At 43.4% G+C, this 11902-nt stretch overlaps 1 long non-coding RNA gene across 1 annotated transcript; it reads right to left on the bottom strand.

The window, feature by feature from the left end:
• Positions 1-5064: 5064 nt before the first annotated feature.
• On the bottom strand, positions 5065-11179 carry LOC145539398 (uncharacterized). The gene is made up of 2 exons (XR_014077768.1): positions 7155-11179; positions 5065-6046 (listed from the first exon to the last, which is right to left on the bottom strand). It is a non-coding gene; the product is annotated as an uncharacterized LOC145539398 (long non-coding RNA).
• Between the last annotated feature and the right edge of the window lie 723 nt (positions 11180-11902).

Genomic DNA, 11902 nt, shown 5'->3' with positions numbered 1-11902 from the left:
TTTTAGTGGCAAGCAAATCTAAATGCATTATGTAAAATTTTTAAGATTAAAAATTATAATTATGCATCACAGAAGAGTCCAACTGAACAACAATAACAAATCACAGAAGAATATAAGATGTTACTTTCTTTTTTATACATCCATTAGAACTTGGGAAAGAAAATGAATGTAGTGGCACTTCCATATGCATATAAAAGCTGGTATTCCAAGAAGAACAGTGATGATCCATTAAAAAAATTTTTTTTGGCTGGGCTGGGTCTTTGTTGCAGTGTGCGGGCTCAGTAGTTGCCTCAGTAGAGGCATGTGTGGATCTCAGTTTCCCAACCAGGGATCAAACCTATGTCCCCTGCCTTGGATGACAGTTTGTTCACCACTAGACCACCAGGGAAGTCCCAAGAACAATGACGTTCCTATTGCAAATTGATGGAATCTGACATCTAAGTTCTTCTCTGCTCCCATAGCATCTATATTAATTATTTAGTTTTTCGGTGAAATTTTTGAAACATCAGTGGTATCATCACGCTGCAAAAGACAACCTCAGACGAGAATTCAAAGTGACCACAGACACTTTTGAGAAATAGCCATTCAGGAGAACACAGGTCACTCTACTGTTCAATCTCAATGTGCAGTTTAGAAAGTAAACACTAGAACCTATGCTCGACCAGGATAGGTTGTAAAGTCCTTGTGGACAGAGTATATTTTTCTTATTTACTGTTGCAACTCCTGTACTTAACACAGTGACTGGAAAATAATAAATGCTTACTGACAAAATGATAAATTATTTATTTATACCTTGCTTTATTTTTAAGAACTGACTAGCAAGAAATAGGAGAAGGCAATGGCAACCCACTCCAGTACTCTTGCCTGGAAAATCCCAGGGACAGGGGAGCCTGGTGGGCTGCCGTCTGTGGGGTCGCACAGAGTTGGACACGACTGAAGCGACTTGAGCAGCAAGAAATAAGTAGGGCTAAAAAAAAAAAAAGACCTAAGAAAACACAATGGATCATAAATTACACTTAGGCACAAATTAAAAATTAATATGATTCTTAATGAAAGAGAGGAATCACTTCCATTTACATTTGATAGTGATTTCATAGCACTCCTCACAATGTGAACATGGAAGACATTGATTAGCTGTCTTTCATCTTCATGGGAAATACGACAAGAGAAAAGGAGTCAAACATTAATATATTATATTTGAGGTAGACATAAGAAGATGATCGCTGATGGCATTGATTGTTAATAAGTGTATCAGGGAACTGTTGATTGGCCTTCCAGTTATAATAAAAATGGAAGAAGAAATACAGGTCTGTTAACATATTCCATCAAGTGCACTAAAATCTCAACCAAGTAACTTTTAAAAAATTGGTTTCTTTGTTTTCTTTTTAATTTATTTATTTTACTTTTGGCCGTGCTGGGTCTTCATTGCTGTGCACGCTTTTCTCTAGTTGTGGCGAGTGAGCGTCACTCTCTAGATGCAGTGTGATGTCTTCTCTTGTTGCAAAACTCGGAGTCCTACTTACCCGGGCTTAGTAGCTGCAGCTCTCAGGCTCAGAGCGCTGGCTCAGTAGTTGTGGAGCACAGGCTTAGCTGCCTCGCTGCCTGTGGGGACCTTCCTGGATCAGAGATTGAACCCACGTCTCCTGCATTGGCAGGTGGATTCTTTACCACTGAGCCACCAGGGAAGCCCACAAGGTAACTTTTAAACCCACAAGACTAAAGAGAATGAGAGAGGAAATAACAGGAAGTTGGAAAGAAGACAGGAAAGGAAAATTAGTGGACCCTGAAAACTTCATCCAAAACTGGCAGTGGGAAGCTTTTAGAATTAAGTTGATTTCTACATAATCCTCAGATGGCCTGTAATTAGTGGCACTGGATGCCACTGGAAGTAGGTTAAAGCGGGGTGACTGAAACAAGGAAGAATTTTAGAAGTCCATCGAAAAGGCAATTAGGCCTCCAGATTCCATCCCCATTCTCTGTGACCACCTCTAACCTTGCCCCCCTGGCATGGCCCAAAACTGCAACTTTATTATTTGGCAGGGATAAAAAGGAGTCTTTGGATCAGAGGAATTAGGCATGATTAAATAGAGGGGTCTTCTACTGAGAGGACTTCCCTGGTGGCTCAGAATGTAAAGTGTCTGCCTACAGTGTGGGAGCCCTGGGTTCAATCCCTGGGTCAGGAAGATCTCCTGGAGAAGGAAATGGCAACCCACTCCAGTACTCTTGCTTGGAAAATCCCATGGATGGAGGAGCCTGGTAGGCTACAGTCCATGGGGTGGCAAAGAGTCAGACACGACTAAGCGACTTCACTCACTACTGAGAACTTAGGGGTCAAACCACCCTTTGGTTGACTGATCCACAGTCTTGATGGCGTGCCAGGCTCTGGAGCTCAGGCTGCAGGCTTCAGGATGTACAACTTGGTGCCACGTGTGCCTTGGCACCATTCCCCTCCTTTCCTCACGACACTAATTGTCAGGTTTAGCTCACTCTTGAACTGACTATAATCTTTCATTAACAAACCAAATGAGTATCACAGGCAAGTTCTCCCAGTTTAGGCTGGGCTCAGACGGACATGTCTGAGGTGAGTCAATTAACACCAGCGTTGCTTTTGCCCAGCTGTTCACACATTTGTGGTGCACTTGGGAGACCAGACTGTGTTTGCAGAATTTACAATTCAGATTAAAGGAGTATTTTACAGCTTTTTAGAACAGATTTTTGAAACAACCCTTTGATCTTCTCAAGCCTTGTACACTTGCAGGTTTGGCTGCCATGTGGAGAGAGGAGTGGTCCAGCTCTGTGGAATAGTAAGAGGCAAGCCATCTTCAGATGGATGCTGGCCTCCTGCACGTTATTGGACTTCAGTGGAAGGAGACTTGTAATCAGGTGCACACATCTACGCACCATCCTCCTTCTGTTTTGCTGTCAGAATCACTGGACATCAACCCTCTTTCTCCACTAAAAGGGCTGTGGGAAAGGCAGAGAACAGATGAGTGGGAGGGGAGCTAAGTGGTTCCCTGGATTCGGGTTTAAATTTCAGCATTACTCTGTGTCTCAGGCCATAAAGAATCTGCCTGCAATGCAGGAGAGCTGGTTCAGGAAGATCCCCAGGAGAAGAGAATGGCAACCCAGTCCAGTATTCCTGCCTGGAGAATTTCATGGACAGAGGAGCCTGGTGGGCTACAGTCCATGGAGTTGCAAAGAGTCGGACACAAGTAAATAAGTAAGTGTTAGTTGCTTAATCGTGCCCAACTCTTTGTGACCCCATGGACAAACAGCCCACCAGGCTCCTCTGTCCATGAGATTTTCCAGGCAAGGATACTGGGGTGGGTTGCCGTTTCCTTCTCCAGGGGATCTTCCCAACCCAGGGATCAAACCCAGGTCTCCCCCACTGCAGGCAGATTCTTTACCGACTGAGCTACAAGGGAAGCCCCAGTCAGACACACCTGAGTGACTAACACTTTCACTTTTGGCATTACCATTCATTTGGGCTTCCCTGGTGGCTCAGATGGTAAGGAATCTGCCTACAGTGTGGGAGACCTGGGTTCCCTCCCTGGGTTGGGAAGATCCCTTGGAGGATAGCATGGCAACCCACTCCAGTATTCTTACCTGGAGAAACCCCAGGGACAAAGGAGCCTGGCGGGCTACAGTCCATGGGATTGCAAAGGGTCGGACATGACTGAGCAACTCACAGCGTTCATTTGGGCAACTGATGTCATATCTCCAAGCCCCAATTTCCTTGCTTATGAGACGAGGATTCCGACATTCTTTCAAAGATCCTGAGAGGATTATCTGAGATCACATAAACAAGCTCAGCACAGTGTCTAGTATACTCGTCATTCGATGAATGAAACTATTATTACCTGATGAACTGCCTCATCTAGAACCTTAAAAAAGATGACCGCTTCAAAGCAATGACATTTGCAATTCAAACTGGGATGCATGACTCACATTCTTATCTGGCCAGGATAAAAGTAAAAGTGAAAGTGTTAGTCGCTCAGTCGTGTCCAACTCTTTGCAGCTCCATGGAGTCTAGCCCACCAGGCGCCTTGGTCCATGGAATGCTCCAGGCAAGAATACCGGAGTGCGTTGCCATGCCTTTCTTTAGGAGATCTTCCTGACCCTGGGATCAAACCCGGGTCTCCTCCATTGCAGGCAGATTCTTTACCGTCTGAGCCACCAGTGACAACAGTCCTAAAAAGTAGGATAAGCAGATAACATAAAGGGTCGTGCGTGCTTGCTAAGTTACTTCAGTTGTATCTGACTCTTTGTGACCCCATGGACTGTAACTCACCAGGCTCCTCTGTCCATGGGATTCTCCTGGCAATAATACAGAAGTGGGTTGCCATTTTCTCATCCAGGGAATCTTCCTGACCCAGAGATTGAACCTGAGCCTCCTGTGGCTCCTGCATTGCAGGGAATCTTCCTGACCCAGAGATTGAACCTGAGCCTCCTGTGGCTCCTGCATTGCAGGTGGATTCTTTACCAATGAGCCACCAGGGTCAGAGGAGTTAAATAACATCCAACTGGTCATCTAGCTGGTAAAGAGTGGAACCCAGGCATTCCAATCATTCTACTACCTCATGCAGAAATGGTCTCACTTGTGCAGAGTCTAAAGGGTGGTTTGTATTGTTAGAGAACCCTTTCAAACACTGAGCTGGAATCAGCCACTTAATGAAGTTAACTCTTTCTTGATCTGATGACCCTTAGGAGAAACTACTGTGCTCTCCACGCCTCCCTAAACTCCCAGGCAATCGTTTGAAGCTCAGACTCAATTACCACCATTTCTGGGTCAATGCCATATGTCTTCCAGGCCCCAGCACCCATGAGCACACGAGTGTCCTGGACCATCAGCAAAGGTGTCTTTCAAGGGCATTTGGAAGCTTTCTCCTCTCTGATGGCCATTTCCTGCATCCTGCAGGATATTGGGTTCTCCAGGTCTTCCGATGGCCTTGCTATAGGCTGTGTGTGACAGCTTTTGTTCCAAGCATTATGCTTACTTAGTCATCTTTGCACATTTATGTGAGATTAAACAGTGTGAAGATTGGAGTAACCACTCGATAGAAATATGTTCAAGGCCCATTTATTCTTGGTCATGTTGCTCCTGTTCTTGGAGCATGTTTTGTGTTCCTAGAAATTTAAATCAACAAAGTGCCCTTCACTCACACACACTAGTTTTCATGGACTGGAAACTGCAACTCCAAGGCTGCCAGTTTCACCCTTCTGTAATTTTCTGTGTAAATTTGGGCAGGTGACCTCAATCCTCCAACCATATACAGGGTCTTGCATCTCGCAGGCAGCCAAGGAGGGCAAGGGAGATTTACAATGACAGTTAGCAAAGATGATCCTAAATGCAATGCCAATCGCATCAACATAACTTTGGAAATAAAACTCCGAACACAAAATAGCCCCATTCGGATCCCAGGGAGAGTAGGAAGACACAGATTCTAGTCGAGGAGGGATAATACGGAAGGACTCGTTGCTCTGTACCGCTCAGTGTTTCCTGCTGAGCCCAGGGGTCAGCGAGTCTGCTGGGTGGAGACACCGGCTTTGAGTGTGTCTGTGTGGGTTTGGGATCCAGTTCCCAGATGGAGACAGTGCAGATGGCGCTGGCAGCACATGCGGGTGGGAAGATTCAGCCCCTCAGAGAAGGAGTGAAATCCTATTCCCAGATGGAGAGGTCAAGACTGTGGATATTTTTGGTGCCTTTCAGTAGGAGGACAGCCTTATTCCCAGACCTGATTGGCAGTCCTTTCTGGCATAATGGAATTTACACGTTGGCAAGGATGCTAGCTTGCTTGTCACCTGATTGCCTTACAGAAATAAAACACGGGTGCTCTGCTTGTCTGTGACGTATGACTCAGTGGTTCTGTCTGCAGGAAACACGTGAGAAAAGGATTCATCGGATAATTTTAGAGAAGAAAGCTGAATGCAACTCTTCTTTTTGTTAGAAGACAGCAAAGAGGAATATTTAAGACATCTTCAGCTACTGCATAGCACAGAGAAGTAAATACTCAATATCTTGTAATAACCTATTATGGAAAAGAATCTGAAAAAGAAAATGTATATGTATGTATAACTGAAACTCTTTGGTATACACTTGAAACTAATGCAACATTGTAAATTAACTATACTTCAACTTTAAAAAAAGCATCTTAGTCATACAGCTGTAGTCAACTGGTAAACCAGTCAGTGGACGTATAATCCCAATCAATCAGTACTACTGTCCATTCGTACACTCCTTAACAAAGGAACCAGCAATGGAAAAGACGCCAAGTAGTATAACCTTGCCCCATGCAATTTATGTTACTTCCTGGTAGTAGAAGCTTATTCAAGAACTACCCGGAACTCTGATTCCCATTGTTTAGTTGGCATTTTGAGCATTTTAGCAAGGACCTAAAAATCACTCCTCTTAAACATTTGATAAGCTGGATCAGAAGTAAAGTGTGCATAATTTCACTTTATCTTTTCTTCTTGAAAACACTGCCACCAGCTGGTTAATAAATGATTTTGACAACTTTTTTTTTTTTTAAGTGAGATGAATGAATGAGTTTTTCCCGTCATTTGAAAAGGGAGCACAATGTCTAGTTTTAGGTATTTTTCTTCTTTTCATAAAAATTATTTGCATCTCATAATGCCTGTTAGTCTTCAGTCCTTTGAAGAGAAAAAATGATCTGGAGAAGGCCTATACTGGCCACCCTTTGGCAAAAGTATAAAAATGTTCAAGGACATTGATGGTTTATAGCCAGAATCACTGAATTTCTTGAGTTCAGTTGTGAATCACACAGGGACCATCCTCCAGTTCATGGGACAGTTATCCTCACTCCCATAAAAGGAAGGGGACCTGGTTTAGGGGCTTGGCCAGCACAGCAAATGTCTTCTGACAGCTTCCAATGCCTTATGACTTGGGGGTGGTCCTTGCTCCTCCACTGAAATGGAATCCAGCTTTCTCTCTGCATTGGTGCATGGTGTACCCCCAAAGAAGTTATTTCAGCTATAGAACATGTTTAAATGACCTAAGATTTCTTTAGGTATTAAGATACAGAACAACAGAAAAGAGGGGGGAGAACCCTAAACAGCTACATCTGACAAGTATGAAATAGAACTCAAGACCTGACAAAACTTTATAAAATTGGAGCCACCATCTCAACACTTACATGCATTCATCCGGGTCACACGTGACACCAAGAGCAGGAGCCCCCCGCTTGGTTCAGAAACGTCCTTTATTAGGAGGACGTCCCCACTAAGAGGGTGGGGAGGCTTCGAGGGAGCTCGTGTTTCATGAAGGACGCCCTGAACATGCTCCGTGTACCATGCACATTCTGAGCTCTTCCTCAGCAGGTAGGAAATGCTGGGCTCCAGGGAAGGGAGTGAAGCCAAGTTCATGTGAGTGGTGAAGGAGGGCCAGGGATCAGTTATGCATCATTCTCTGGGCCAGGGTGGGCAAGTGTGAACAAGAGGCAGCAGTCCTTCAGTCTTGGCAACCACAAAGTGGGGAGGGGTGACCCAGGGTTGGCTATGTTGGAGGCTCTCAGCCCTGGAAATGGCTTTGGCTTTGTTTTTGTGAGGTTAGGCTTGATTTTGCCTCCCTCCAGCAGGAATCACAAAGCCTGGGGTGTTCCTGACCACACTAGTTCAACAGGGTGCTGTTGGATGGGGTCTGATCGTTCAAGAAAATGCAGAATTAACCAAAGCTGAACAATGCATGGTCTTCCCCAAATCTACCCCTTTACAAAGTCCCTTTTTACAGAGTGTGGGGCAGGACTTGTGTCCAGGGAGTGCCCACTGGAAGCCTGGCCATGCCAGCTGCATCTCCTCCATATCCATGTAAGACTGCATCAGCACAATGGAACTGAAAACAGGGGCCAGGTAGTAGCCAGTGTTTCTAGGAGTCTGCTTCCATGAGACACCTTAAAAAGCTTTGTGATGCATAATGCTTCTCACCTCCCAGCCTGTGGGGTTGATGACACTTGGCCCACTTTAGGGGTGTGAACTGGGCTCAGAGAAGCCCACTTAGTGAGCAAGCAGGAGAGCTGATATTCAGACTCATAAGTTCCTGTCCCTTCCACACCACATGGCCAGACAGAAGACCAAGGAGACTGGGCTATGACCTCAGGGCTTCTAGAATCTGCTGGTGAGCTTGAGCACTTTACTTGGCCTCTCTGAACCTCTGTTTTCTGACCTCTAAATTTAAAGAGTTGGACTCCAATGATCACTTGAAGACTTTAGCTCTCCTCATGTTTCAAGGTTTCCCACAACCATGATTGTGTGTGTGTGTGTGTGTGTGTGTGTGTGTGTGTGTGTGTCCAGCCAAAAGCACAGGGCACTCAGTAGAGTAAGGTGGGGTGGGAGGAGTGTGTAGATTCCCCACTCTTACACCACAATCATATCAACCAAATTTTCACACTAAAATCTAATTCCAGTTGTTTCAATTGAACTCAGATAGAAGCCAGAGAGAGAGAGAGAGAGAGATGGCATCCATTGGGATCCTTTTCCTTCCAACTAAAGAGGAAAATATCAAGAACTTCCTGGAATAAAAGGATTCATTTCTCCAAAAGGCTTTAATAAGAAAGAGAGAGGAATCTTAAGAATTTAAAATACGAAGATAAAAACTCTCAGAGATTCCAAAACACCCACATTAAGCTGCAACATCATTTATTAACTGCATGGATTTGTAGAACTCTCTACACTTAATACTTAACTCAATTGAGCTCACAGGCTTGAAAAGTACTTTTGCAACACCATTACACTATTTAAGGGCAAGTGTTCATTTCAAGGTATTATAAATGACTGATGGCACTTGAATTTCATGGTAGAATTAATTCTAAAATAAGGTGCAAAGCAAACAATTTGAGTTTCAGCCTTTCATAGTGACCCCCGGAAAAAATTTAAAAAACATTTTTTATTCAAAAAATTTTATCTCAAAAAAAATGTCTTGCTATTTTTTATAAGGATAATTTGCTTAAAAAACTTTGCTGGGGTACTGCCAACCTTTTCTCTAACATCCAAGCAGCCTGACACTTTAATGATACCAAGACCTAAAGGAATTCATGGTATTAGTTTTAGCAAGAGATAGTGATTAGTTGTTAAATGGTTCCAGCTCTCTCACAGGCGTCCCAGGTCCTTGCTGCCACAGGCATCTGGTCCTCCCAGCAGATGCTCCAAGACATAGAAGGATGCAGTTGGCTCTTGTGGCCCTGCTTGTCCTGAGTCTGGGTGGCTGGAGCTTCTCCTCCACTGTAGTGATCAAATCCCCAAAGCAAACACACCCCCAACACTTTCCTGAAGACTGTAGCCTGCCAGGCTCCTCTGTCCATGGGATTTTCCAGGCAAGAGTACTGGAGTGGATTGCCATTTCCTTCTCCAGGGGATCTTCCTGACCCAGGGATCAAACCTAGGTCTCCCGCATTGTAGGCAGACGCTTTACCGTCGGAGCCACCAGGGAAGTCCCTCCTGAAGTCCCTCCTGAAGTCCCTCCTGAAGTCCTTCCTGAAGTCCCTCCTGAAGTCCCTCCTGAAGTCCCTCCTGAAGTCCTTCCTGAAGTCCCTCCTGAAGTCCAGTTTTCCCAAATTAGATGCTCTTGCCTCCACTTCATCACCCGGGACTGTGACTTCCGGACTCACTCCTTGAGCCCATCTTACTGGGCTTCAGGTCTGCCAAGTTCCTTCCCCCCACTACCTGGGGCCCATGCACAGCCCTCCGCTTCCAGGAGATGCAACAACCTCAGCTGCACAAAAGGACCTTTTTCTGAAATCCGGGGCCCTCAGGCTTGCACTCAGGGATCGAACTGGATTTGAGGGGACAGGATTCAGGTGCTTGGACTGCCTCTGGCTGGAAGATTCTGACAAACAACTCTGCACTTTTACACATTTTCCACTTGGAACATTTGTACATACTCCTTTGAGCCATATTTCTTTAAAAAAAAGTTTTGCCCCTCTTTGAAGTGACTCAGCTGGCACAGGAACAGTCTGGAGGTGGAAGAAAATTGGAAGGAGGCTCTTCCTCTGCACCGCCACCCAGGTTAGAGCAGAGCCTGGCCGGGGTCAAGGGGGTCCCCAAGAAAACTCTGTGAAACCAGAGCTGGATAGCTTCCCGATTCATCTGATGGAAGGTTTTATTTCATGCTATTTTTACATCATAGGAGTAATACACAGTTAGAAAGTGCTATCATTGTATTAAAGCCTATTTGAAAATGTTTTCTCAGTGAAGGTAACAGCTCAGTTTAAGTCCAGAAGTTTGCTCTAATGGGGGAGATTATTGTGAATCAGCTAATCCCCCGTGCATGTATTGATCTCATACAAAGTTGCTATCATCTCATTCTTGTTGTCTCATTACCTACAACACTTGTTTTAAGACATTCTTCTGGATACATTTGTTGCTAAATTCACTTTTTTCAGCGATTAAGAAAAGAGAAGAATATACTCGGTGTAGAAAACTGGAAATACAATGAACTATAAAGGAAAGATAAACCCTATCATGAGTCAACCCTCTTTAAATTTTTAGTTTAATTTCACTCTGTTTTTTTTTTTGAGTGATTTGAGAATATAGCTGTAACATACACGGGGTTTGCATTCTGATTTTTTTTCATTTAACATACCATAAGCGTTTGCCACTTCATTAAATATTTACCAAAACACAGTTAATGTTTGCATGTTATTCCATTATGTTACCATGCTGTAATTTATTTGTCCAGTATTTTTTTAGTGCAATGCTCTTTTTTTTTTTCAACAAAATGCATCGAATACCACTTTGTGTCAGAGGCTGTGTGTTGCTGGACATTTCAGACATTTTAAATTTTAGCTTTATAAATCTTGTAGTGTTAAGTATATTTTTTCATGCATATTTATGTGTAACTTTAATTAATATCTTAGGATAAATTTTTCCAAGGGTACTGGTTGGATGAAAAAGGATTAACAGATTTTTTTTGCCAAGCCTTTATTCGAAAAAAATTTCAAAACTTCCCCCAAATAGAAAGAATAGCATGATGAACATTTCACTTAATTTGACTAATTGTGAATATTTTGCTCATATTCTTTCTTCCCCTGCCCTCCTCCCAAACACACACACACACACACACACAGTCTTTTTCCTGAACAATTTAAAACTTTGGAAACTAACTTGCATGGACAATGATATTTGCTCACTCCTCAAAATTGCAGCCTGTAGTTCCAAAAAAAAAAAAAAAAAAGACACTCTATTACACAATTATGTTAACTTTATCATGTCCAAGAAATTCACTGCTTATGCTATACAGTAATATTAACCGATATACAGTTCATTGATTTTTTTCCCCCAACTGTCCCAATAATGTCATTATAGCTGTTTTTTCCTTTTTTAATGTTGTTTATGTGCTTCTCTTTCTCGCTCAGGATCCGATTGGGGTCACACATTCCACTCGGTTATCAAGTCTTTCTCCTCCTTCACCCCACAGGTTTACTGTGGGAGAATTCACTTTGAGTAAAAGTCACTCTGTTTAGGTGTATGGCTCTATAAATTTGACAAGCTTATATAATAATGAAACTACCTCGGTGTAGTTTCAAGAAACAGGATGCTCCCATCATGCAACAAATCCCCTGTAGCCCTCGGATAACTGGTCCTTGGCCCCTTCTCACCTCTGGAAGCTACTGATCTAAGTTGTATTTCTAAGGTTTTGCCTTTTCCAGAGTGTCACATAAAGATGGAAAAATACAGTAAGTAGCCTGTTGAGGTTAACATCTTAAAATTAGCATTGCTTTTGGGAGTCACCCATGTCCTTGTATTTACCAGCAGTTTGTTCCTTTTTTTATCACTCAGCAGCATTCCGTCACATGAATGGAATACAATCTGTTTATACATTACCAGTGGATGGGCATTTAAGTTTTTTCCAGTTTTAGGGGATGATTAATAAAGCTTCTGTGAACATATG

The sequence above is a fragment of the Giraffa tippelskirchi genome, chromosome 2 (genome assembly GCF_054371585.1).
Source record: "Giraffa tippelskirchi isolate mGirTip1 chromosome 2, T2T-mGirTip1v1.2.pri, whole genome shotgun sequence".
Classification (NCBI taxonomy): domain Eukaryota; kingdom Metazoa; phylum Chordata; class Mammalia; order Artiodactyla; family Giraffidae; genus Giraffa; species Giraffa tippelskirchi.
Note: the sequence above shows the minus strand (reverse complement) of the source record. Positions and strands in the feature narration are given on the sequence as shown.